General features: G+C 35.4%; 1 pseudogene; it reads right to left on the reverse strand.

Annotated features, from left to right (window-relative positions):
- Nucleotides 1-6,379: 6,379 nt before the first annotated feature.
- On the reverse strand, nucleotides 6,380-8,514 carry LOC140625561 (olfactory receptor 8B12-like; annotated as a pseudogene).
- Nucleotides 8,515-23,434: the final 14,920 nt, after the last annotated feature.

Raw genomic sequence — 23,434 nt, forward strand, 5'->3', positions numbered from 1 at the left:
GGAAAAGATGGACTTTTTTTTATAAATGGTGATAGAACAACTGGATAGCCATATGGAAAAAGATAAATTTGGACCCATTCCTCACACCATATACTGGTACAATTTGTAAAAAGATCAGACATCCAAGTGTAAAAAAATGAAATCATACAAACATTTTGAAAAAAAACACTGAATTTCTTTATAACCTTAGAGAACAGACAACATTTCTAAGACTAAAATACCAGAAACAATAGAAATTAATTTTTAAATTTTATATCATAAGGAAAGTCAAAAGCCAAATCACAAAATGAGAAAAAATGTGTGTGACTTATACCTCAAATGAAAAGCTAATATGCCTAATGTGTAATCCTCTTAAAATTGAGAAGATCAAAATGCAGCATAAAATTGAGGAAAAGGTGCGATATAATACCAGCAGCCAAAAATATCACTAGTGTTTACCATTATTACAGAAATGCTCATCATTATTATACTTTAAAACTGTTTCTAGGTTGGAAAAATTGAGATTTTTGAGAATATATTCTGTAGGAGAGACAAAATAAACTAAGCACTCCCATTTATTGCTGCGGGGAAAATAAATGTTAATTCTCCCAAAAAGATTCACATATTCAAAAAAAAAAAAAAAGATTCACATATTCAATATAAACCCAATCAAAATCTCAGCAGATTACTTTGTAGGAATTTATAAAATAATCTTAAAATTCATATAGAAACTCAAAGAACCTGGGACACCTGGGTGACTCAGTGGTTGAGCGCCTGCCTTTGGCTCAGGGTGTGATCCCAGGGTCCTGGGATCGAGTCCCACATAGGATTCCCCACAGGGAGCCTGCTTCTCCCTTTGCCTATATCTCTGCCTCTGTGTGTCTCTCATGAATAAATAAATAATCTTTTTTAAAAAGTTACAGTAATCAAAACTCTGTAGTGTTGGCATCAAAATAGACAAGTAAACAAAAGGAAGAGAATATAAAGAACAGAAACAATTGATTTTTAACCAAGGTTAAAAAAAACAATCACTGGACATCTATGTGCCAACACACACACACACCAAATAGCCACTTTGATCCATACCTCAACTGTATACAAAATAAATTCAATATGGATTATACACCCAAATGTAAAAACCTATAAAACTTCCAAAATATAAGAGAAAATCCTTGTGATCTTTTTTTAAACACGTTCTTGGATACAACAACAAAGCTATAGTTCATAAAAGAAAAAAAGTGATGAGCTGGACTTCTGAAAATTAAGATCTTCTGTTAATACAATGAAAAGATAAGCCATGAACTATTTGAGAAGCTCATATTCAGTACAGGATGTGAATTCAGAATATATAAAGACCCTTGAGATCTCATGAATAAGAAATAACCTATTTTTTTAAAAAATTTTAATTTAAATTCAATTTAGTTAAAATACAGTTCATTACTTGTTTCAGGGGTGGAATTTAGTGATTCATCAGTTGCATATAACGCCCAATACTCATTACATGAAATGCCCTCCTTAATGCACATCACCCAAATACCCCATTCCCTCACCCACTTCCCCTCCAGCAACCCTCAGTTTGTTTCCTAAGATTAAGGATTATGTTGCCTCCCTCTCTGTTTTTATCTTACTTTTTTTTTCTTTCCTTCCCCTTTGTTCATCTGTTTTGTTTCTTAAACTCCACAAGTGAGTGAAATATTATTTGTCATTCTCTGACTTATTTCACTCAATATAATACCCTCTAGTTCCACCCATGTTGATGTAAATGGAAAGTATTCATCCTTTCTGATGGCTGAGTAATATTCCATTCTATACAGATACCACATCTTCTTTATCCATTCAGCTGTTGATGGACATCTGGGCTCTTGACATATGGCTGTTGTGGGCATAGCTGCCAAAACCATTGGGGTGTATGTGCTCCTTTGAATCACTATGTTTGTATCTTTTGAAAAAATACCTAGTAGGGCAACTGCCAGGTCATAGGGTAGTTCTATTTTTAACTTTTTAAGGAACCTCCATACTGTTTTCCTGAGTGGCTGCACCAGCTTGCATTCTCATCAACCATGCAAGAGGGTTCCCCTTTCTCCACATCCTTACCAACATCTGTTGTTTCCTGACTTGTTAATTTTAGCCATTCTGACCAGTGTGAGGTGATATCTCATTGTGGTTTTGATTTCTATTTCCCTAATGCCAAGTGATGTTGAGCATTTTTTCATGTGCCTGTTGGCCATTTGTATGTCTTCTTTGGAGAAATCTCTGTTCATGTCTTCTTCCCATTTCTTGACTGGTTTTTTGGGTGTTGGGTTTGGTAAGTTCTTTATATCTTGGATACTAGTCCCTTAACTGATATGTTATTTGCAAATATCTTCTCTCATTCTGTAGGTTGCCTTTTAGTTTTGTTGATTGTTTTCTTTGCTGTGCAAAAGCTTTATATCCTGATGAAGTCCCAATGGTTCATTTATGCTTTTGCTTCCCTTGCCTCTGGAGATGTATCTAGCAAGAGGTTGCTGCAGCCACAGTCAAAGAAGTTGCTGCCTGTGTTCTTCTCTAGGATTTTGATGGATTCCTATCTCACATTTAGATCTTTCATCCATTTTGAATTTATTTTTGTGTATGGTGTAAGAAAGTGGTCCAGTTTCATTCTTCCACATGTGGCTGACCTACTTGAAAATAGGCAAATAAGTTGGATAAATATTTCACAAAAAAAGATATATGGATGACAAATGATCACATGAAAAGATACTCAGCATCATTAGTTATTAGGGAAATGCAGATTAAAACCAGAATGAGATACCACTATACATCTATTTAAATGTCTTCAGTTAAAAAATGGGCCATGCCAAGTGTTAGTGAGGATGTGGAGAACTGAAAATCTCAAATATTACTGGTGAGAGTGTAAAATGGTTCAACCACTTTGGAAAAATTTCTTAAAAAGTTGAACATACATCTATCATGTGACTTCACCATTCCACTTCTATGTATTACCCAAGAGAAATGAAAGGATATGTCCATACAATGACTTCTACATGCATGTATATAATATATTTTCTTGCAGTAGCCCTAAACTGACAATCAAAGGCCCATCAACAGGTGAATGGACAAACATATGGTAATATATCCATATGACAGAATACTACTCAACAATAAATAGTAATTAATTATCATAAATGTAACAATATGGAAGAACCTCAAAACTGTGTGGAGGTTCCTCAAAGAGTTAAAAATAGAGCTACCCTATGACCCAGCAATTGCACTGCTGGGGATTTACCCCAAAGATACTGATGCAGCGAAAAGCCAAGACACCTGCACCCTGATGTTTATAGCAGCAATGTCCACAATAGCCAAACTGTAGAAGGGTTTGTAGAAGGGTATTAGGCTGAGTGAAGTAAGTCAATTGGAGAAGGACAATCATCATATGGTTTCACCCATATGAGAAATATGAAAAATAGTGAAAGGGAAAGGAGAGAAAATGAGTGGGAAAAATCAGAGAGGGTGATAGAACATGAGAGACTCCTAACTCTGGGAAACAAACAAGGGGTAGTGGAAGGGGAGGTGGGTGGGGGGATGGGGTGACTGGGTGACGGGCACGGGGGGGCACTTGACAGGATGAGCACTGGGTGTCATGCTATATGTTGGCAAATCGAACTCCAATTAAAAAATATACAAAAAAAGAATCTCAAAACACTTATACTGAGTAATAGATACTAGACAAAAAATGAGTACATACTGTACCATTGCATTTATATAAAAATCTTGAGAATGAAAACAAGAGTGTCAAAAAGCAAATTAGTGGCTGCCTCAAAAGCAGTAAGGGAATGGAAGAAGACAGGAAGGAGGGACAAGATTGTGGTAGTGGCTTCATGAATATATACGTGTCAAACTTTATCAAAATTAACACTTTAAGCATTGCAACTAATTATATGCCAATTATATCTTCTTAAACTTTTTAAAACATGAAAATACATGCATAAGAATGAAACTAGACCATTCTTTTACACCATACACAAAGATAAACTCAAAATGGATGAAAGATCTAAATGTGAGACAAGAATCCATCAAATCCTGGAGAAGAACATAGGCAACACCCTTTTTGAACTTGGCCACAGCAACTTCTTGCAAGATACATCTATGAAGGGAAGGGAAACAAAAGCAAAAATGAACTTTGGGACTTAATCAAGATAAAAAGCTTCTGCACAGCAAAAGAAACAGTCAACAAAACTAAAAGACAACCTACAGAATGGGAGAAGATATTTGCAAATGACATATCAGATAAAGGGCTAGTATCCAAGATCTATAAAGAACTTATTAAACTCCACAGCAAAGAAACAAACAATCCAATCATGAAATGGGCAGAAGACATGAACAGAAATTTTACCAAAGAAGACATAGACATGGCCAACAAGCACATGAGAAAATGTTCCGCATCACTTGCCATCAGGGAAATACAAATCAAGACCACAATGAGATCCCACCTCATACCAGTGAGAATGGGGAAAATTAACAACACAAGAAACAAGAAATGTTGGAGAGGATGTGGAGAAAGGGGAACCCTCTTGCACTGTTGGTGGGAATGTGAACTGGTGCAGCCACTCTGGAAAACTGTGTGGAGGTTCCTCAAAGAGTTAAAAATAGAGCTGCCCTATGACCCAGCAATTGCACTGCTGGGGATTTACCCCAAAGATACAGATGCAGTGAAAAGCCAAGACACCTGCACCCCAATGTTCACAGCAGCAATGTCCACAATAGCCAAACTGGAGAAGGAGCCTCGGTGTCCATCAAAAGATGAATGGATAAAAAAGATGTGGTCTATGTATACAATGGAATATTCCTCAGCCATTAGAAACGACGAATACCCACCATTTGCTTCGACGTGGATAGAACTGGAGGGTATTATGCTGAGTGAAGTAAGTCAATTGGAGAAGGACAATCATTATATAGTTTCACTCATATGGGGAATATGAAAAATAGTTAAAGGGATCATAAGGGAAAGGAGAGAAAGTGAGTGGGAAAAATCAGAGAGGGTGACAAAACATGAGAGACTTCTAACTCTGGGAAACAAACAAGGGGTAGTGGAAGGAGAGGTGGGTGGGGGGATGGGGTGACTGGGTGACGGGCACTGAGGGGGGCACTTGACGGGATGAGCACTGTGTGTTATGCTATATGTTGGCAAATCAAACTCCAATAAAAAAATATACAAAAAAATAAAACATGAAAATATATATATATATATCTGTTGAATTGAAAATACTTATAATCCTGGCATCTTCAGGCTTCAAGTGCTCTGTCCCTACAAAGCATCAACCAAATGGAGGAAGAGGTGCATCCAGAAGATCAGGAGACCCAAAATGTTGACAGAGCCCAAGCTGCCATGGTTTTGTTATGTTTTCTTTCTCACTCATACCCTTTCACATTTTTCTTCTTCTGACCTCAAGAAGAACAGTAAAAGAGCTCTTTAACAGGACATAGCACTAACCATAAAAGGCAAAACTGATGAATCAAACTTCATCAAAATTAAGAACATCTGATATCAAGAGATTATCATTATTAATAAGCAAGACATAGTTTGGGAGAAGATATATATATGGAGAGAGCTTAAGATAAAGATGTGTGTATGCATTATATATGTATATGCTACTGATATATATTACACATACATATACATAATATATACGTATATGTACACTTACACATATATGTACTTAACATGTAGAATTTTTAATTCCTTCCAAAAAAAAGAATTTTTAATTCCTTCAAATCAATAGGAAATCAGCTAACAACCCTATTTTTTCAAGTGGTCAAAGACTTGAATAATTACTTCACGGAAGAAGATATCCAAACATTCATTAAAGGATGCTCAACATCAGTAAAATAAAAATGAAAACAAAAGACATTTTGCTTACATACACCAGAATGTATAAAATACAACTAACTACTAAGTGTCAACAAGGATGTGGAGCAAATGGAACTCTTGAACGTTGTTGATAGCTGTGCAAACTGACTCAAATATTTTTGAAAACACTTTGACAGTATTTATAAAAGCTACACATATGCATACTCTACTATCCAGCAAATCCACATCTAAGTATATATCCAAAATGATTTTTATATAATGTTATATTTCCCATTACATAATAATTTATGAACTTATCCTGAGATTACCATCCCTTCCCCATGTCCCCCATTATTGCTATCTGCAATGCCTGAAAATTCAGTAGCACTTTTCCTCTCCTAATAAGCAACTACTTGTTGCTCTGTTACATCCTCCACACCAGTGTCATTTAATAAAAATATAATGCAAGCCACATATGTAATTCTCAACCTTCTAGTAGACACATTAAAAAAACAAAACAGATAAATTATTTTAATAATACATTTTATTTAATGTAATATATCCGAAATGTCATTTCTACGTGTAGTCAATGTGAAAAATTATCAATGAGATATTTTACATTATTTTTCCTATTAATCCTTCAAAGACATAGTATTTTACAATTATATTGCATACTCTCAGTCTCAATGCTCAATGCCATACACAGCTAGTGACTGCCATATTGGATAGTGCAGCTCCCAATTATTATAGACCATATGCAAGGTAACTCTTGAAATAAGACTCCAAATTCTTTCTGTGTTAGTCTTGAAAAAATATATGACACCTCTACCACACCCCATAAAATTAAGTTTCCCTCCTCTGGAAGTTCGAATTCACCTATGTCCATAGGGCTCCACCCACCAAGTCAGTGGACATTAAACTTGCCTCTCTGAAATCTAACATAATTTTCACTTACATACTACAAAATTCATCAAACACTGATCTTGTCATTTTGCCAAGACCAACTCAACAAAATTTTTCACCTCCTACTCTCTTGCAAAATGTGATATATTAAAATTAACCTGTGAAAAGTAGCATGAAATTACTGTGAATATATTCATAATTTAAATGTGCTAGGTCAACCAACATGTGAAATGAAATGTTTCAAGAAAGAGATGAGGCAAGAAAACATGGCATAGGGGAAAACAAACTGGATTGGGATTCAAGCTAGGATTTCAGTCTAAGCTCTGGCACCGGGTAGTTTTATGTACTTGGGCAACATACAAATGCTTCTGACTCTGCAAAGTGTGATGTATGATATAAAAGCACTAAATCACGGCACCTGGATGGCTCAATGTTTGAGCATCTGCCTTTGGCTCAAGTTGTGATCCTGGGGTCCTTAGATGGAGTCCCACATCGGGCTCCTGGCAGGGAACCTGCTTCTCCCTCTGCCTATGTCTCTGTATCTCTCTGTGTCTCTCATGAATAAATAAATAAAATCTTTTAAAAAAAATAAGGGCACTAGATCAAATGATCCCTAAGCCCCCATTCAATGTTGAATATTCTGTAATTGTAGCAATTATTTTTCATAAAATAAAGAAGGAAGAATTGGAGGATTTGAGTAAGGGAGAACAAATCCATTTAAGAAAGTTAAAATTTCCTCTGCCATATAGCATAAAAAGAAAACACTGGAGCTTAGATTCCTCATTGAAAAGTAATAATAACAATAAGGAATAATTATAAAAACACATACAAAAATCCTTGGATCTCTTATCTCAATGTCTAATATTTTTTTCAAGAGAAGGTTATTCTGCCCAAGGTTTTCCTCAGGGCAAATTTGACATCCTTATTCCTTAGACTATAGATTAATGGGTTGAACATTGGCACAAGAATGGTGTAGAACAAGGAAGACATTTTCCCCTGGTCAAGGGGTAAAATAGAAGGTGGTTTGAGGTACATAAAAGCTCCTGATCCAAAGAAGAGAGAAACAGCAATTATGTGAGAGCTGCAGGTACTAAAGGCTTTGGACCTTCCTTCAGTGGAGCTAATATGGAAAATGTTGGAAATAATGAAACCATAAGAGATGAAAATGGCAGCAATAGGCACCCCAATGCCAATGGTCACAACAATGAAGACCACCAGCAAATTTATGTAAGAGCTGTTGCAGGAGAGCTCAAGGAGGGGAATGATATCACACATATAGTGATTGACAAGGTTGTCAGCACAAAAGGTCAGAAATAATATATTTCCTGTATGGGCCACAGCCCCAAACACCCCCATCCCATAAACACCCAACAAAAGGAGTAAACACACCTGAGGAGACATGGTGACCATGTACAGCAGTGGTTTACAGATGGCGACATAGCGGTCATATGCCATTGCTGACAAGATATAGGATTCAGAAAAGACAAAAAAACAAAAGAAAAAGAGCTGAGTCATACACCCCACATAGGAAATGATGTTTTTCTTGGAGACAAAACTCATTAGCATTTTGGGGATGATGGCAGTAGAGAAACTAAAATCTATGAAGGACAAGTTGAGGAGGAAGAAGTACATGGGAATATGAAGGTGAGAATTCAGCCCAATCAGGGTTATGAGGCCCAGGTTCCCCACCACGGTGACCACATAAAAACCTAGGAACAGGAAGAAGAGGGGCATCTGGAGTTCCGGCTCATCTGTTAAGCCTGCCAGGATAAACTCTGTCACAGAGAGGCGTTATCTGCAGCCATTGTCCTCTAGGAGGGTCTGTAAGGGAGAAAGAAACAAGTCACTGAGACAGAAAGAGGCTACACGCCATGCAAGTGCAGGGGGGGGACGTGGAGAAGACACAGATGGGAAGGTTCACTGAGTACTAACTATGGGATGGACACTGTCCTAAGTGCCATGTGGCATTATGATTATCCCCAGGTCACAGAGGAAGACACTGAACCTGAGGGACTTGCACAAGTCCCGATGCTGCTGAGTGACAATAGAAGGTGAACTTGGGTGATCTTGCTCCTGGGCTTGAGCTTTTACCCCCTCTGCTATAGGACAGACCAGGTCAGACAGACACTAACCCTGCTTCTGCTTGCAGTCACAGTGCTCTTCTCCATTGGCTCTCATCTAACTCTTTCATGGACACTCAGATGGCCCCAGTGAACAGAAAGTGACAACTCAGAGCTCAGACCCTCTGCTGCTACTTCTACTCTCAGATCCTCTGCTTGGAGGATCAAAACCTCTAATTGTTTTGCTGAGCTCAAGAACTTGATCTCTGAGTGCGGCTTTGTCCCAAGTCTCTTGTCCAAATTCCAGGCATGAGACAGCATCCTTTCCTAATGCCCATGGATAACAGGAGACGAAAGAGTTTTATTCTGGGATTAGAGATCTCCGTGACGTAGTTGTAGGGACTCCCTCAGGATCACTGCTCCAGAGACTCTCTTCCCTAAGGAAGAAGAAATGTTTGTTTATGCATTTGAGAATGTTTGATGTCGCTTTTAATGACCTGTGGTTACATTTTTCATAGTGATTACATCTTTTTAAGCTATTGATTATAGCAAAGTACCATGGGAAAAATAGTAATTCCTGCCTTGTCATTGAGCCCTTACTGTGTATCAAACACTGTATTGATCCAGTACCCTCATATGAAGAATCCAAAGCCATGCACAAAAAAGTAGTACCTTGTTTATTCCTCACAACAGCCTTATATATTAGACAGGAAGCTTGTTGAGCTTGCAAACACAAGGCATTTAATGTATATTACTAACAACCTCTGATTTTGCCTCCAGACACCACTCCTGGCTACTACCACTGCTGCACACATTGTCAAAATAGTTTTCAAGAAGTGATCTCATTCATATAGAGACTAATAAAGTTTTGCGTGGCTACTTGCACTCAAGGGCCTCTTACCAGGGGCCCTTAATATTAAGGGAGACAGATTTTATACCAAAAAAAGAAATCCTGATTTGGGGAAATTTGAGCTCCAGTGTGCCAGTGGGTTAAATAGGTTTTTGTCCTGGTTAATGACAAAAGTCCTCTTACAGAAGTTATGATGTCAAAACACAAAGGCAGAGAAGTCCATTTTCCTCCAGAAAAGTTCTACTAAAACCACTGGACACACATCTGTGTGTGTTTGCATGTGCACACATATTCATAAGGACTCGTTCAGCCCCAGCTAAGACTCAGCAATGACAATGCCTCATCTTTTGATTTACACTTAGAATTCACATGTCCCAGAATAACTCCAATAATCCCAATCCTTGTTCTCAATCCCACTGAACAAATGTTACAAACGGAGGAAAACAATTCATTAAAATGAATGAAATTAAGCTCTCCTTGAGAACCAAGTACAGAGAAGTTGAGGGTTCTCTGAAAGCTCTAGGGGGATTTTGTTACTTCAGAGACAGTTGCCATGGCAACCTCATTTCCAAATGTATCTTAAACAGAGCTTCTCTAAAGTCATGTTACCTGATGATTTGCTCCAATACAGCAGAGAACAAAAAAGTTGTTTCGTCTTTTCCACTTGTGCAGTACTGTTGCCTTTCCCAAGCTGGAATCTCTAAAATGGATTTCTTCTTATTTTTGTTTCTAACTTAAACTATACATTATAAATACAGCATCACAGAGCATCTGAAGATTTTACGTACAGTAAAACGCCTTAGTATATATGTCTCATGCATGTGCATTGACTCTCAGATTTCTAGTAGTCCATCAAAGTTACACAAGTACAGTCCCAAATAAATCCCTACATATCATAGGATTTCCAGCTTCAATAAGAAACACAAAACTAGCTAGAGAGAAGACTTGACATCTGACTGGCCTTCATGTGAAATAGCTTTGATTAGCCCCCGAGAAAGTAGATAGTATTAAATTCATCTTTCAGTAATATGTTTCTGCACCATAGTTACTGTTAAATTTATATTTTTCAATGTTCCAGGATTTTATTTTAATTATTTATTTTTTCAAATTTTTATTTATTTATTCGTGAGAGACAGAGGCAGAGACACAGGCAGAGGGAGAAGCAGCCTCCCTGCCAGGAGCCTGATGCAAGACTCAATCCCAGAACCCCCGGATTATGACCTGAGCCAAAGGTAGATGCTCAACCCAGGTCCCCCCTAGTTCTTTATTTAAATTCAGTTTAGTTAACCTATAGTGTATTATTAGTTTCAGGGGTAGAAATTAGTGATTCATCAGTTGCACATAACACCTAGTGCCCATTACATCAAGTGCCTTCCTTAATGCCCATCACCCAATTACCCCAAATGATTTTAATGAATGTATTTGGCAATGTAACATGTAAGGTTCAAGGATACAAAAAAAACAAAAAAAAATGAATAAACAAACCAAAAATAACACACACACAAAAAAACAAAAAACATGGTTCCTTGCCAGAAAGAAGCTTACAATCTAATAGCGGCATCACCCATATAGGCTCTTTCTCCTATCCCTGTTCCTTCATATCGCACATTCCCCAGGAGTCAGTTCTCAACCTTCCACACTGTTTCTATTTCCTTAAATTCATGATGAGCTCATTTGTTTCACGGCTTCCACAATCCCTCCATATAAATGGCTCTCAAATTTATGTCTTTCTTTCTCCATTCTCTATGAAGTTCCTTTCCTCTGTACCCAACAGGATTTTTTTTCCTGGATATTTCAAGAGACTGGCCTGTAGTCATCTCTGAGCTCATCAAGTACATAAACACGTGTTCCTTTCTCCAAAAGTAGATGTTCTCTCAACCTCTCCATTATTTATCTGAGTGTAACCAATGGTGAAGAAGAAGAGAGTAGAATTCATAGTTATTCTAAGGCTAGTTTTCCTAGGATAGTCCCTCCAAAACTTATTAATAGCTTTCCCTTTCACTTTGAAACATATCCTTTTGAATGAGAAGTATTCACAGCATAAGCTTCAAAATCTGGTGGACCTCAGCATAAATCCTAGTTCTGTGTCTTAGTTGCTGTGTGATCTTTGGAAATTTGACTTTTCTGTAGGTTTCTAATTTTTAATCTTAAAATGAGGAAAAAGAACTACAACTCAAAGTGTTACTTTAAAGAGTAAATGATGTACTTTCTGTCATAAAGACTCAAAAAGCAATTTATTTAAATGATTTATTTTATGTATATTATTTCTAAAGATTGATTAAATAAATAAAATTTATAGCTATATCCTTGGATGAAAGTAGTTTCAGAATGGGCCGGAATAGAAAGAAACCAAAGACAGGAAAATTAACTTAAAAAGTTTAAAGGAGCATGGGCTGACTTCCAGGAGTGAGGTTTAAAGACTGAATAGTTAGGGGTAAGGTTTGAACCTTTAAGAAATGCCAATAGATAAGGGGAGAAAGAAATTAACCAATAGAAATGTGAAAAAAAAAAGGCAAGTGTAGCAATTAAGAGCAAGAACTAGGGGGCTGGGTGGCTCAGTCAGTTGAGCTTCTGACTCTCGGTTTCTGCTAAAGTCGGGATTTCAGAGTCATGAGACTGAGCCACAAGTTGGGCTCCACGCTCATGGAGGAGTCTGCTGGAAGATTCTCTCCCTCTGCCCCTCTATCCCACTCTCTCTCTCACACTATCTCTCTCAAATAAATGAATAAACCTTAAAAAAAAAAAAGCAAGAACTGGAAAAAACAAACCTAGAATTTTTTTTTCAACAAACCTAGAATTAAACCCTAACTATATTCCTTATTTCCTAGGTGAACCTAAGTAAATAATTTAACCTAATTAATACTTAGTGTCCCAATCTAAAACACAGGCTTAAATAAATAAATGATGAATGAATGAATGAATACATACATACACAGGATAATAATACCAAACTTGCAGACATTTGTGAGGACTGAATATGTTATATTGCTATGAATATTCATTTAGTAAACATTAGTTGAATTTATAAAATGTCACAGAGATCAAGGTGAGAAAAATTTTAAGAGTAAGGGATAAATAGTGTTACCAAAGGTGAAAGGGAAAAGAGAACTGAAAAACAATTGAGCTAAGGCATTCTTATGAAAGCCTATTCACTATTTTTCCATGTTATTCTCACTTTGGTTGTCTAATACAGCTATTCATTATTTCAAGATTATATTCCAGAAACCCCAAGTAGATTAAAAGCTTCTTCAAGGAGAATCCTTAATCCTAAAGCTTTTGGATACACTAACATATCCGCTATATATATCCAATCTGACTTCAAATTTAAACGCTATGGATACACTGCTATTAACTGCTAAAAACTAAGGGAATCGTGTTGCCATGAGTGTTTCCTAAGGAATCTACTAGACAACAAGCTCTAGATAATTGAAATATTAAACAGGCATCAGTAGCATTTAATATTTATTTACTTGTAGATCTAAGATTAGTAGTTGCTAGGGGCTGAGGAGTGAGGGAAACAGGGAGATATTCATCAAAGAGTCAATTATAAGATGAATAAGTTCTGGGGATCTAATGTACGGCATGGTGACTATAGTTATCTAGACACTTGAAATCTGCTGACAAAGTAGATCTTAACTGTTCTCCCCACTAAAAAAAACATAGCAACTACGTGAGGTGGTGGATATTTGAATCAGCTTGATTGTGGTGATCATTTCACAATATAAACATACATCAACTCATATGAGTAACCTAAAAATATTATACAACATAAATATATACAATTGTCAATCATATGTCAATAAATCTGTTAAAATAAAATATAATCAATATAAACAAGGCTAATTATTTTTTAAATGAAGCTTATTCTGTTTCAATTTTTTTTTAAAAAGCAGTTAACTAAAATTAAACAGGTTTCTTTTTCAGAAAATTCAGTGAATTTGGTTTTGGAGAAATGTTTGATACAGAAAGATGTAAAGTCGAGTCTTTATGATAAAATTGTAAATATAATTCATTGCACACAAAAAAACTAATGATGATTGCTGACTACGTTGGTGGTGAGAGATGACAAAAGCGATGATGTTGGTGAAGGTGACAATAATATTGCTGGTAATGAATGATGTGGTCACAGTAACAATAATGATGCTGATGAAGCTAAAAATGTTCCGGTGCTGGCAGTAGGCACCAACCTTCCCAGGCTACAGGGAAACTCTTTCAACAAAAGAAAAATTAACACACGAGGGAGATGTCACTCATGGTACAAAGTGTAAACCCAAAGACTAATTGTGTCCAATGAGGACCAAGTCTCTCCAGTAGTTCTATCCCAGGAGAGGTTCTGCCTATATTTAAACATACCCAACACTCCTCGTCTCAGTGACCCATTTTTATGACTGTGTTGACCCCTTTGACTGGAAATAAATGTAATTCCGGTGACTTTCTGTTTTCTGATATTTCTTAGTTGCTGAAAACAAAGTACCACCTATGATTTCCAGATAACAGTGTTCTAGTTTTCCTCAAACCAGGTATCCAATTACAGTTTTAAAGCAATTATGTAGGATGAGAACAAAATATCTTCCATAAATTTGCATTTCTAATGCAAACATTTTATATATACTATTTCCAATCACTTATTCCCCTTCTCAAAGTGTTTTTCCCCACTTGAAAAGGAAATATGGTTGTCTGTGTAATTCTGAGTGCTGTCAGCAGCAGCAAGTCTGAGCTTCTGGTGACCTAATAAATTTACTGGTAAAATTTTTAGCATCAAGAAATTTGTGGATCCTGTATAAGTTAGCTAGAAGATAACAGGAATAAAACTTAGATTTCTGTTGCCCACAATTTTCTATATAATAGGAAAGGTGCTCACATCAAGAGGCAAGAACACTGTTTAGTAACAGTATTCTGTTTTACAACCAATTTTGATTCCTGGTATTGATATATTTAAAACGGATTTCCTGTTTCTTATCATTTTAGGAGACTCAGATTTGATGGAAGGGGATAAGTAAGATAGCTTTTAAATCCGTTATCCCTATCTAGATGAAATTTATCTCCTTTTTAAAGAATTAAAACACAGCTCAAAATTCTTCTGTTATTAATGACTAATAATTAAATATCTCACTGCCAGTAATTTAAGGTATAAACTTTATGATAATGCAGACATCCTTGTTGTCTCCAGTATCACAACAAGCAGGACAATATTATTGCTGTTGCTGATCAAGCGAGCCAGAGTCTTTTAATGTTATATAAGAAAGCAGCTTATAATCACAACATACACTCTACTTGCTAGATGGGATGCTGCTTGATTCATGATTTATTTAATAAAGTAAATTAGATCTTTAAAAAATGTATAGTATGCTCACTTTGAGTTGAAAAAAAAGCATGTATATTTATACCTATATATGTAAATGCATATATACATAAAAAAAGGTCTGGTAAAATAGACATTACAATTTTAGATTCTTGGTAGTTAGAATATGATTATTTTATTCTTGCCTGCCTGTATGTTGACTTTCCTACAATGCAAATATATTTTGTAATTTGAAAAGAGATTCTGGTAATATGGCAATAATATCCCTCCTTGGCCTTAATGTATTAAATTAAATTTACTTAAATATAAAGGTAAAGGGAGATGCCACCAGAAGAGACCAAGGTATGGCGGAGGACAGCAGACTGATGGTCCCAAATCCTGGATTCTAGGCGAGTTATTCTTTTTTTTACTAGCTGTATAACCTCAGATAAATTGTGTAACATCTTGAGCATCAGTTTCCTAGAGCAGGGATTGGCACACATTTCCAGAAAGGACCAGATAGTATATATTTTAGGTTGCACAGTCCATAGGATCTCTGTTGCCACTACACTGCTCCGCCATTCTAACAGGAATGCATAAAGGAATGGATGTGGCTTTGTTCCAGTGAAATTTTATCCCAAATTCAGGCAGTGGGCTGGATTGGGCTGAGTTTGCCAATCCCTGTCCTGGAGAATAGATAATATAATCTCTTTTCTTTTCCTATGTTCTCCTCGCACAAAGGAATAGAGTAAACCTCAATATTATGCAGCCACACTATTGCGTAGAGCCGTAGGTGTGCAGACTTACAAGTCTACCATCCAGAGGAGAGGGAAAAGCAAGATTTAGGGACAGTAGAATTAGTTTTTAATTTCAAGTCACAACTAGTACGCTCTATTGACCTTTAAGGAAACCTTAAAATCTCAGCACTTCAGTTCTCTATTACTAAACTGAGGATACGAATTCCTGTTCTAAGTACATTCCCTCCTCTCCTAGGGACTTTGGGAGTATGAGACTAATCTCTGAAACAAATGTGTACACAATAAAGGATAACAAAAATGTCGGTAACTATTTGAGGAGGAAGTTAAATTAGCAACGTTATAAATTTTTTCAGCTGAGAAACACACCTCAGAGATAAGATATCCATAAATATCATACCCTATATATTTTGGGTCATGCCTCATATATCTTGGGTCATGCCTAGAGAGCATATCTGTTGTTTGTGTACCTCATCTCTGAAGGCAATAGGGTTATGGTTTGATACTACTCTGATGCTTTAATGAATAATAAGAGATATATCACTTATTATTGGCCAGGTACTGGCACTATGAGGTGCATATTATTATTAGTCCCAGTCCACAGACAAGAATGCTTCGGAGTACAACGGTTACATAACTTGCTTAAGATCACATGGCCAAAGTCAGAGTTGGAATTTAACCCAGCCCTATCTGACTTCTTGAGTCTACACTTTTAACTACCACACTGTCAAATATACTGTTTTAACACAATCATGCTTCTTTACATAAAATATGACCTGTATTAAGGCCACCAGTAAAACAATATATAAGAGAACAGAATAATTTAGTCAATTTTTATCTTTAAAAATAATGCATGCATATGGTTTAAGACTTAAATGCTATTAAAACTAACAGTTATTGCTTCAAGCACCCCTGAGCCCAGCTCTGCTGCCCAGAGGAGCAGCTTTCTAATCTTTTATCTGTTTCCTCTGGCATCCACCTCTGTGTTTCTCCATTATATGTTTACAATGCTCTTTGAGGATTTCACTATTTTTTAGACAGTACTCATAGTCTATAATAACACCTAACTCATAACAGTTACTGATAAATATTTGTTGAATGCATAATGTCTACTTAGATGCTGATTATCTAACACTCCCCAACCCAATTCCTTTCCTTATTCTTCCAAAATGGTTATAATACAATTTTTTATTCTCCATACTTAATGTCAACAGTATTAGATCTCTGATAATGCAGAATGAACCATCCCTGCAGAACCAAATATTGTACTTTTGATTATTTCCTTATTTGTACCATTTGTAATTTTTCCTGGAATTGTAACAATTGGCCAATACTAAGTCTCTCTCCTTTATATTTTCAGATGCTCTGTAATATCTGTCAAATACTTCTTAATATTATTTTCCAAATATCCAAATTTTTGGGATGAGCTACTAACTTCATTTCTCTCCTGAAGGCCTCCATCCTCTGACTCACTCCTCCATTCTGGACTCACTCTACAATCTGAGGCATGACTGTCAACCTACAGTCTCTTTGCTGCTCTCCTGTGTCAGGTCCCCCTCTATCCTGGGTTCTAGTATTTTCACTAAGATATCCAATAATAGTATCTTCATCTCATTTCTGCTCCTTTTTATGCTGTGCGATTCCGTCTCTCTCTCTTATATATTTATGGCTAGATATTTGTCACTTTATTAATATTGTCAAAGACCAGCTTGAGTTTCATTGATTTCTTTCTACTATTTATGTTTCCCATCTCATTGAATTCCATGCTTATCTATATTATTTTCTTCATTCTTATTCTTTTTGTTTGTTTGTTTGTTTGTTTGTTTATTAAGGTGGAAGCATAGATTACTAATTTTAGAATTTCCTTCTGTTCTAAAGTAATCATTTAATGTCAGCTTTCTCTATTAGCATTGCTTTAGCAGCATTCCAAAAGTTTTTATTAATGTACCTTCATATTCACTAAGTTCAAATGTGACTTAATGTGTGACTTCTTCTTTGGCCTGTGTGTTATTTAGAAGTAGGGTGTTAATTTTTGAGGATTTGAAGATTTTTCAGATATCTTTCCATAAATCATTCATAGTTTCTATTTGTTATGGTAAGGGTACGTACTCTATATAATTTCAACTTTTTTGAGCGATGGTGGTTTGTTTTATTGTCCATGATAGGTTTTATCTTGAAATATGTTCCACGTGCACCTAAAAGATTAGGTATTTTGCTACTTCTTGGTAAAATGTTCTAAAAATGTCATTTTATGGATATTTTCTATGTCCTTATTAATTTTTTTACCTCTTTTATCAATTAATGATAGAATAATATTGCAATCTCCAACTAATGGTAGACTTGTCTATTTTTCCTTTCAGCTCTGTCAGTTTTGGTTCATATATTTTGAAACTACTAATACATGAATTTATTTAGGAGTATTATGTCACCTTGATGAATTGATTTCTTTATCATTCTGAAATGTCCATGCTTATTTCTAGTAATACTACTTGCTTTGAAGTCTACTTTGCCTAATGCTGATATGGTTACTACGACTTCCTTTTGATTGAGGTTTTCACAGTATGTTTTTTCCCATCATTATAGTTTTAGCTATCTGTGTCTTTATATTTAAAGTAGATTTCTTGGGAAAACATATAGTTGAGTAATACCTTTTATCCAATCTGACAATTTCTCCACTTTACTTGGAATATTTAAGCCCATAGCATTTAATTCAATTTATATGGTTGTGTTTAAAACTTCCATCCTTGCTATAGGTTTTCTACTTCTGCCAATTGTCATGTATTCCATTTTTTTCTTTCTTTCTTTCTTTCTTTCTTTCTTTCTTTCTTTCTTTCTTTCTTTTCTTTCTTTCTTTCTTTCTTTCTTTTTTCTTTCTTTCTTTCTTTCTTTCTTTCTTTCTTTCTTCTTTCTTTCTTATTTTTTCCTTCTTTCTGACTGATTGAGGGTTTTTTGATGATTTGATTTTATCACCACTATTGGCTTATTAGCTATAGATCTTTTTTAAAATTATTACTTAGGTGTGTTCTAGGTTTTACAATACTCATTCTTTCTAGAATTTCCCACCCAGAAGATGGCATGGAAGATTCCTACAGGCAGGTAAGCTGGTATTACCATTGGCTCATGTTTGTTTCCCTGCTTTCAGGAATCAATTTGGTGCTGCCTGTTGTCAGATGCCTAGAAGATATTGTTTCATATACCTCGTCTGGTTTTCTAGTTGTTTATGGTACAATGACAATTCCAGTAGCCGTTTTTCCTTCTTGGGTGGAAATCTAAGTCCACTCACTAACTTTTAACTATTCAGAATGACCATGTTGTGAAATCCTTCAGATTTAAAAGATGATAGATGATAGATAGATGATAGATAGATAGATAGATAGATGATAGATAGATAGATGATAGATAGATAGATAGATAGATAGATAGATAGATAGATAGATAGATAATAAATCTACATACAGATGGATATCTTCTTCAATTACAAGGAACTTTTCTTCACTCATCCATAAGCTGAAATTATAAAAACTAAGGATTAGAGTTTTTTTTAAGGTCATTTCATCTGTAAACCAATATTGTTTAGAAGTTCAGAAATTTTAGCCAGCATGAGAGGTGATGTTCCAGGGGCTTACATTTACCACTTGATAATTACTCAACAGAACCTATTAAATTACTTCTGACAAGCAATTTATCAGAAGAAAAATATTATATCCTCTTAAAATTATGTTTTCCTCTTTTTTTTTTTCTCATCGGTTTTAAGAAGAAATTAAGAAAAATCATCACAAGAGGATGCAATGCCCCATGACAGGAGTTGCTTCTCCAGACCACCTTTAAATAGCTATTTCAATTTAAAAAACCAAGATTCTTTCCAGGGAGTCTCTTGGGCATCTAAATATAATTACCATTAGCTAAAAATTTTCTCTGCATTGATCATAGGTTGATTTAAGAGCAAACAGTAAGTAGTAATTTGGAAACCAATAACATAGAAACAAAAAAATGGTGAAGCGGTAAGAGAGATTACTCTAGAGGATACACAAAGTAGCCAAGGACAGAGGATTTAGGGCTATGCAAAGACGGGAAGAAGGGAAAGTGTGCAGTTCACACTCAGATTGTTTTGCTCTTGATCTATAAGTTGCAATATATTTTATTTCTACTTCCACCTACTCCTATTCCTGATCCCACCTGAACTTTTCCTGAGTCCTCTCAGCCCAGCAGAGACTAACAGTCTCAAACTGTTCCTCAGCAGCTTCATTTTACTCAGGATAAACTGCATCCCATGCCAGTTTTTCAAGTTACAAAATTATTCTAGTTTCAATAAACACAAAACTTTTTAAAAACAAAAGTTTTGCTTTCTTTAGCTAAACTTCACTGCCTTCCCAGAAACATAGAGCTCAGTGTCAAAAATGCTACAGATCAATAGATCAAAATTAGTATAGGTAGGAATCTGACATCATTAATTTTAAAAGCTCCTAAGGTGATTATTATGTGTAACCAGAACTAAGAATAAATACCCTGGGACCTCAAGTTTAGGACAAATTAGAAGAAATTCCAGCTGCCTAATGAAAATTTATACTTTTGCAGCAACTGAGTACTTGGAAAATAATCAGTTGACTCGGTTAAGTCTCTGCCTTTAGCTCAGGTCATGATCCCAGAGTCCTGGGATCCAGCCCCTCATTAGGCTCTCACATTGCCACACCTAAGATCATCTCAGTGGAAAATCTGCTTCTCCCTCTCCCCACGCTTGTTGTCTCTCTCTCTCTCATAAATAAAATCTTTTAAGAAATAAGCCATTGGTAGAGCTTTAATTATCAGTCCACATTACTTGGATTTGAGATAAGGTGCACATGTTTTCGTTTTATGGGTTTGGACAAATGTATAATGCCATGATCTGTTATATGCATAACCATGAATGTATCACATAGAATAGTTTCTGTGCCCTATAAGCCCTCTGATTTCCACTTGTCCATCCCTCCCTCCCCTAGAAACCCTGACAAGCATTAACCTACTGTCTCCATAGTTTTTTGCCTTTTCAGATTGTCATAGCATTACTTCTTTCACTTATTAATATGCATTTAAGTTTCTTCCATGTCGCTTCATGGTTTGATAGCTCATTTCTTTTTAGCACTGAATAACATTCCATTGTCTGGATATACCACAGCTTATTTACCCATTCACAAACTGAAGAACATCTTAGTTGCCTCGAAGTTTTGGCAATTATGAATACATCTGCCATAAATACCTATGTGCAGGTTTTTCACCTCCTTTGGGTAAATACCAAGGAGCACAGTTGCTGGATTGTATGGTAAGAGTATGTTTAATTTTGTAAGAAACCACCACACTGTGGCTGCACCGTTTCCATTCCCACCAACACTGAATAAGAGTTCCTGCTACTCTACATCTTTCCAATATATGCAGTTGTCAGTGTTTTTTTTTATTTTGATCATTCAAACAGGTGTGTAGTGATATCTCATTGCTTTAATTTACTTTTCCCTGATGATATATTATGTGAGACATCTTTTTATATGCTTTTTTGCCTCTGTCTATCTTCTTTGGTGAGGTGTCTGTTAAATCTTTGACCTATTTTTTAATCAGGCTATTCCTCTCCTTTTTTAATTGAACTATATTTGACATATAACGTTAAGTAAATTTAAAGTGTATAATGTGTTAATTTGATACAGCTATTTTTATAATATATAATATCACTGCCATTGTAGTGATAATTAGCACCTCATCGTGTTACATAATTATCATTCCCGTTTAGCTTTTGAAATAATTGAGTTCTAGTCTCTTAGCAAGTTTGATGATACATACAATATAGCTGTCAATATCCACTATTTTGTGTATAGATCTCTAGGACTTTTTACTACACACTGAAAGTTTGCACCCTTAACATTTGTCCTATCATCCTACTCTCATCCCCTGGTAATCACATTTTAGTTTCTGTTTTTAAGAGTTTGGAATCTGTTTAGATTCCACCCATAAATGATATCATGCAGTATTTTTCTTTCTTTCTGACTTATCTTACTAATCATAATGTCCTCAAGGTTCATCCAGAGATGGATATTTTGTATATTTTGCATAACAGTCCTTTATCAGGGCAGCCCCAGTGGCTCAGCAGTTTAGCGCCACCTTCAGCCCAGGGCCTGATCTTGGAGACTCTGGATCAAGTCCCAGTCAGGCTCCCTGCATTGGAGCCTGCTTCTCCCTCTGCCTGTGTCTCTGCCTCTCTCTCTCTCTCTGTGTGTCTCTCATGAATAAATAAATAAAATCTTAAAAAAAAAAAAAGATCTTTTATTGTCATTTAAAAAAAAAACAGTCCTTTATCCGATATATCTTTTGCAAATATTTTCTTATAAACTGTGGCTTGTCTTTTTTATCTTCTTGACAGTGTCTTTCTGCAGAGTAGAAAATTTTAATTTATTTAAATTAAATTTATTTATTTAAATTTAATTTTAATGAAGTCAACTTTATCAATTCTTTCCTCCATAAATTGTTACTCTGTTACCTAAAAGTTATTGCCACACCTAAGATCATCTATGTCTTTTCCTATGTTATCTTCTAGGAGTTTTAGGTTTATGAATCATTTTGGGGTATTTTTGTATGTCATGTAAGCTCTAATTCTTTTTTTTTTTTTTTTTGCATGTTTATGTCCAGCATCATTTTTTCATAAGACTATCTTTGGTCAGATTTTTTTTTTTTTTTGCCACTTTGTCAAGGATCAATTGACTATATTTATATGGGTTTATTTCTGGGGTCTCTATTCTGTTCCATTAATTTGTCTATTTTTCTGCCACTATCATACTGTCTTACTTACTATAGCATTATAGTAAGTCTTGATATGAGGTAGTGTCAATTCTCCAACTTTTAAGTCAAGCTTACTTCTATTTTGGGTCTTTTGCCTCTCCATATAAATTTTAGAATTAGCTTGTTAATATGCCAAAAATAACTTGCTGGGATTTTGGCTGGAATTGCATTGAATCTGTAAGTCAAGTCCAGAACTAAAATCTTGACATTGAGTCTTCTTGCTCATAAACATGCATGAAATATTTCTTCGTTATTTAGTCATTCTTTGATTTATTTCATCAGGGGTTCATATTTTCCTCATACAGCTCTTGTTCATATTTTGTTAGATTTATCCTTATATATTTCATTTTTAGGGGTGCTAAACTAAGTGGCATTGTGTTTTTAATTTCAAATTCTCCTTGGTCTTTGCTGGAGAAAGCAATCAACTTTTGTATGCTAACCTTGTGTCCTTTCACTTTACTATAAAAAAGACAGTTTTATAACTGTATAACTTAGATTTTTCTTTCTCAATCTGTATAACTTAGATTTTTTTTTCATGTTTACTGCATCCACTAGAACTACCAGTACTACCTTGAATAGCAGTCATGAAAGGAACATCCTTACTCTGTTTTGATTTTAGTGGGAGAGATTTGAGTTTCTTACCATTAAGTATGATGTTAGCTATAGATTTTGTGTAGGTGTTCTTTTTCAAGTAGAGGAAGTTCCTATTCTACAGGAATACAGAAAAGATCTAAAACGGAGAGTTTTTATCAGGAGTGGGTGTTGTATTTTGTCAAATGCTTTCCCTCCACCTATTCATATGATTATGTGATTTTTAGTCTGTTTATTTGATAAAGTACATTAACTCACTTTTGAATGTTGAATCATCCCTGCATAACTAGCATAAATCCCATCTAGTCATGGTCTATAATCCTTTTTATATATTGTTGGATTCTATTTGCTAATATTTTGTTGAAAATTTTTTACATTTTGTTCATGAGA

This window comes from Canis lupus, chromosome 3 (genome assembly GCF_048164855.1).
Source record: "Canis lupus baileyi chromosome 3, mCanLup2.hap1, whole genome shotgun sequence".
Lineage (NCBI taxonomy): Eukaryota > Metazoa > Chordata > Mammalia > Carnivora > Canidae > Canis > Canis lupus.